The sequence below is a fragment of the Erpetoichthys calabaricus genome, chromosome 2 (assembly GCF_900747795.2).
Source record: "Erpetoichthys calabaricus chromosome 2, fErpCal1.3, whole genome shotgun sequence".
NCBI lineage: Eukaryota > Metazoa > Chordata > Cladistia > Polypteriformes > Polypteridae > Erpetoichthys > Erpetoichthys calabaricus.
In genome coordinates, this window is record NC_041395.2 from 44,681,089 (window position 1) to 44,687,573 (window position 6,485).

Sequence of the window (6,485 nt, forward strand, 5' to 3'; positions counted from 1 at the left end):
TATTATCCAGTCACAGGTAGGCAAACGGTAAAGGGGCACATGAGAGTGGTCTCTGATGAACATGGGGAGGGGGTTCCACCAGGACAATGGAGAGACGTTATGGTGGAAAGTGGTGTGAGTCTACATTAGCAGACATCTGTTGCTCATTCCACCATAAAAAACCTTCGAAGGATTATAAGAGGAAAAAAAAACTACCAAGTGACTAACTAAAAAGTAAAATTATATTAAAACAATAATATGCTAATTAGTAATTTTTAAATGTAAATCAATAATTTTAAAATTAAAACACTCTTTTAGAAAAAAAAATGTAATATTTTGTCAATGTAAACATTAATTTCTCAAAAACAGCGCAATTCTGTTGCCGGATTTAGATTCAGCACCTCAGATATTAACAGGATACCTAAAATGTTTGATGCATGTTACATTTTTTTTTTTTTTTTTGCTGCCCAGTGCTATGAACGCTTTCTTAGTGCGGCCTCAAAAGATCCTCTGGTGAGGGCGGATTGCTGGTTCTGACTCTGAATTGGTGAACTGGTTGACAAGAGACCAACTTTGACTTTTCAGACTCTTGTCTTACTGTTACTCACCCTGTGGCCAAATCGGTGCTGATTTTGGCAACGGGGAACTTGAGAGGCTAAAGTCGAACCAGAAATGGACAAAATTAAAAAAAAATAAAAAATAAAAAATTTGGTCAATTCAATTTTCAATTTGATCAATCACTATCAGATTCTTGATGCAGTCCACCAAAGCACATATTTTTCCCATCAGATCTAATTTAGCTTCACTTAGCGATCAGTAAGGCTGGCAAGAAAAGGTAAACTGAACATATTTCAAGAAAAAAAACATTCCATGATGCCCTCAATAGGCAGGGAGCAGATTGGACTTACCTTCAGCACAGACTTTACTTGCTTCGTGTAAACTGGTGTAAGTTGTGCTGCCTGGCTGTGAGGTACTCGTGTCTGGGCTGTCACTGTATGCTGGTAGACCGACTTCACTTCAGTGGTTTCTTACCTAGCTGACCACCAGCTTTTATTGCCGACAGACTTTTTCATTCAGTCTGGTTTAGTTTTCTGCTCCTGCCATCTTAGCCAAGAATCTCCCTCACTATTGCTAAATGGTCACCTGGTCGTAAACGAAACACACCTACGCTTGAACTCTTTATTCAGAAGGCTACTATACTAATTCACTGCATAATGCTTCTTTGGGTGTTATCCCAATATTTGTGCATAAATTATTATACTTCAATTTGTGTAAAAAAGATACATTTACAATACTATTGTTAATAAAACACGGAGCCAGTTGCGGGCGTTACCTGTCACCAACTTTATTTTCAATGGTATTAAACCTCAAGCCATTTACTTACATAAACGACCTGAGATTCAGAGAACTTTAAGGAATGAATTTCAACAAAAAAGGGTCTTTGTGCAAATGACATGGTGCTTTATGCTACAGACCCTTACTTTCATATGCACTAAAGTTTTGAATGAGTTCTCCAAATTTCAGGGTTGAGGATCAGACTGAACAACAGAATATTCTTTCCAGTGGATAAACTTGCATATCACCTTAAATTTGGTCAGCTTTCTTTAACACTGTCACAAAAAGTTACATTATTTACTTATGATTCATAATTACATGACAATTTAAACACCTACAGTGTTCAAATTGAATTTTTGTGACTTTGTGGAAAGAGTTAAACCAAACATTATTAACTGGTCATACAGTAAATACTAACTTGGAGAATTAATAACCCTATCAAAACATCTATTTGTGTCACTGCATTCAAACATATATTAGCAAATCCTTGGACATCAATAGTAACTTCATTCATTGGGCACACAAAGAGATAACTGATAATTAAAAATACTTTTTCAGCAATCTAAAACAGGACATGATGCTCCCTAACTCCCAGTTCTACTGCTTGCTTGTGATTTTGGAAAGAATGTAAAAGAAACAGACCAGCATTAAATCCCAGTTCCTCCCAGTATGTACTGTTCTGTCTACCAGCGATCATTAATTACTGTCATGTAAGTACAAATCTGGTGCTTTTAATACTTTTTGGTGACACCCCAACTTGGTTTGTATGGAAGATACAAATAAAAACAGAAAGCACAGATTTCAAAATTCACTTTGACTTATAATCCATCACAGACACTGTAAAGACGCTTTTAATTTCTGGTCTCATCAATGTCAGTCAGTCAGTCATTTTCTAACCTGCTTAGACCTGAACATGGGGTGCTGGACCCAATCCCACCTGGCATAGGGTGCAAGGCAGGAACAAACACTGGAGAGAGTGCCAGTCCATTGTAGGGCAAACACGAACAACACACTCACACACCCCAGTCATACACTAGGGCCAGTTTAATTAGTCACCAATCTACCTAAATTGCATGTCTTAGGAGTGTGGAAGGAAACCTCCACAAACATGGGGAGAACATGCCAACTCCACACAGGGAGGACCAGGGACACAAACCATCTCCTCCTTAATTCATTTCTTCAGAAATATACCATATTTTCTGCACCATAAGACGCACCTGACCATTAGACACACCTAGGTTTAGAGGAGGAAAACAAGAAAAAAATATTCTGAACCAAATGGTGTACTGTTTAATAAAATATAGCAGAATAATATTTCAACCATGTAAATTCAACAGCGATATTAAGAAACATCAGCACTGTCATTAACAAATAAGGAGAGACTTTAAGGTTAAAGCACTCTTCTAGTTTTATGGAAACCCCAAGAACTCACAATCACTTTGCAGGAACACGTACCTATCATCACATTGCATAATCTGTCCAAAGCCACCAGGGGACAAAGCACTTTTGGACCAATGCTCCCTAAAGTTATATCGGCAGTCTAGTCCCATCTATATTTGTAATGCCACAAAGCTCTTCATCTCGTGTTTTGTTGTGGGTTTCCAGTTTGAAAAACGAGAATGCGGTGCAAGTACAGCCCTCGATTCAAAAAATTGCTCTGCATACCTGTTTGTCTCATCTGACAGTAGCTGAAAGGCAGCTTCAGGAAAGAACAGCCTGAAGTAGTCCAGTGGCTGGTAATCTGTCGAGTCCAACAGCAAGCCATACTGTCTTGTGAAGTCCGGTAGCCAGTTTGGCTCCCATGAATCAATGTCTAGGTATTCCTCCCACACGAACCTTGCCATAGGTGCATCGGCTGCACGAATGCGCTTAGCTGGTGTCCCGATCTGCTGATGCCAGTTCCTCACTCTCTTGTACGATCTCCTGATCACTCTCAACAAAACCAGATTCTGAAAAATCAGAGTCCGACTCAGTGATAATGCACAAAACATCGTCTGCTGAGTATTTTGTTTTCTGCACTCGCTTCGCTCCCTCGTGAGTTGTCGATGCCATCTTGCCTTTGCTTACATTTGTTTACATTTCGCAACTCACGCACACGCAAGGATTAGATGCCGAGTGAATGAGTCTAACATTCCTCCAAGCACAGAGGGAATACCTGTAACGTAACAGTGAGTTTTGTCGCCCTCTACCCCTGGATGTCGACTTTTGTCAGGTAATACACATCATGGTCTGTGACGCAAAATTCACTCCATAAGACGCACAGACATTTTCAATCTTCTTTTGCGGAAAAAAAAGTGCGTCTTATGGTGTGAAAAATACGGTACATCCATTCTTGTAATCAAGGGGCTACAACACATCCAAAAAAGTTGGGATAGGGTAATTTATGGCCAATAATGAGTTAAAAAAGAAAATAATGAAGTAAGTAAAAACAAGATGATGTTCAAAAAGTGATTGTTCTCTCACTTTGGTATAAAAGCTGCATCCAGGAAAGGCAAGTGCAAAGATGGGATGACGGTCGCCAATTTTCCTACAAATGTGTGAGAAAATCATTCAAAAGTTTAAAAACAATGTGTCTCAAAGTTAGATCAGAAGGGATTTTGTATTTCACCCTGTATAATATAATTAAAAGTTCAAGGAATATGGAAAAATTGAATTGCATACAGGACAAGCACACACGCTTAAGTTGACTGCCCATAATCTCCGATCAATCAGACAACACTGCGTCGAGAAACCACCATTCACCAATAAGTAACACAACACGTAGCTACTGAGCAAAAACGAGGCCATATCTTAACAGTGCAAAGAAGTGCCATTGACTTCTCTGGGCTGGAAGGTACCTGGGTTGGACCGTATATTGTGGGAATTCATGTCATGTCCTCCAGACTGTTACTACTGTAACTAAAAGTCCAGAGGCCAGTGTCTGTGATGACAAGAGGTTGTATCAGTGTCCTGGGCAAGGGTAACTTGCACTTCTGTGAAGGCACCATTAATGCCATAAAGTACATACAGATTTTGGAGCAACATACGCTGGTCTCAAGATGCCATCTCTTCCATGGATGCCCAAACACAATTCAACAAGACAATGCAAAATCACATGGAGTACGCGTTACAAAGGCATGGCGGCATATGAAGAGGGTGTGGGAGCTCGAATAGCCTGCCTGAAGTCCTGACCTCTCCCCAGTTGAGAATGTGTCTTCAAAACCTAAACGTTTCTATCAAAATAAGTATTTATTTTTGAAAAAAAAAAATGCATAAGTTGTAACATCAAATCTTTTACATTGTTTTCAGGTCAAAGATCATTTACTAGCATTCATCCTGCTTTCTGCTTTTATTTGCATTTTCCACTTCGTCCCACCTTTTTCCAAGTTGGACTTATATGAATATTAACTACATTCTCACATTCTTTCCACAACTATGCAGCACATATCATCTTTATTCAAAACATTTTTTAACCTTATGCAAGTAAAATATTTTTGTTAAAAGAAACCTGGCCAACTTTTCTAATGTTTTTTTCTTTTTTCACAAGTTATGCATTCTATTTGTGATAAAGATAGAAGTGCATATGAAATTTGACTAGAGACCATTCAGTCCGTCAGTTTGTTTAGCTAATACCAAAGCTGTCCCAAAACCACATGCGGATTCTTCTTAAAGGTCATCAAGGTTTCTGCTTCAATTACATGGTTTGGTAGTTTGTTTCAGATTGTCTTCGTGTAAAGAACTGCTTCCTGGCTTCTCTCCTAAATACACTTCCTCTAAACTTCCACGGGTATGCAAAATCTATGATTCACCATTAAGTTGAAAGATTTTTGCTGGATCTTCTTCATCAATGCCTTTGAAACTTTTGAAGACCTGGATTAGGTGCACATGTGGTGTCCTCCACCGGAGACTAAATAGATTTAATTCTTTGAGCCTGGATGCTCTGCTCTGTTTCAAGTGCTGCTATGGCTTTTCTTGAAGCGTTGTGACCAGAACTGCACACAATACTCCAGATGGATTTGCCGTACAGTGGCAAACAATGTGAAAAAATGTCCATGGAAAAATGAAAACAAAAAAGACAGGATTCTTGACCAATGATGGAGAGGGAGGAACTTATTACACAGTATTATGAGAATGTGCCTTTCTTGTTTATTTTGCACGCTGAGTTTTCCATAAGTAAGTGTTAAAAATAATTTAGCAGAAAATGCACATTCAGAGTATAAGAATAGATAATGGACATCTGGACTATACAACAATAGACTTTTCTTCTTTTTTCCATGGATGTTTTTCACATTGTTAGCTGTTGTCAGTGTTGGTCACCGTTGGGTCCCATTCTCTTTAAGACTCTTTGTTATATGTCCATTCTCCATGAAAACATGAGATAAAAATTTTTCCTTGCCAAAAATTACAAACTATACGGGGTAGTTAACATATAAAACTATATCATTTTTGGGTGGAGTATTCCTTTAAGGGCAGATTTTGCACAAATGTTACAAAGTTCTTCTTCATGCAAAGAACCATAAGTTACCAAGTAGAGTGTTGGAGAACAGGCCTTTAGGCACCTTCAAATCTTGACTTGGTCAACATTTTTGAACAATCTACATGAACAGGATGGAAGAGCCTGATAGACTGAACAGCCTGTTCTCGTCACAATTTTGAGAATGTTCTGTACCTCTGAGCTACAAATTAGTAAATACAATTTGTAAACATGCTAAAACATTTATAAACTTTTGCCTTTTTAGGATAGTGAATTTTAGAATAGGTGTGGAGCTTAGTGCTCCAAATCTGAGAGGAACACTGTCTGACATGGCCGCCGAGTGGTTACGAAATTTGTTTGTTTACCTTGCTGATGTGCCACTCCAAGTGCAGACTCACCTTTTGCCCACTCTTACTTGAATGTTCTGGAGTTGCATTCTGAAAAGCCTACCCCCTGGTGAGACATAAAAGGACTGTCATTTGAAAAAGGTACACTGTATTTGTTTTTTAAACATATTCTGCTGTAAAACATATTGAATAAGAAAATTAGTCTTATATTGGTTAACTTGAAGATGCTGAACTGATTGCTGCCATCTCTGAAGATGCATTTAATTCAGTCCTCCACATCCTTTCCCTTGTGTTATACTTTAAAGTTCATACTTGTTCCACTGCTTTTCAACATCTGCAATGCATAACACCAATGAAACAAGCTCACATTT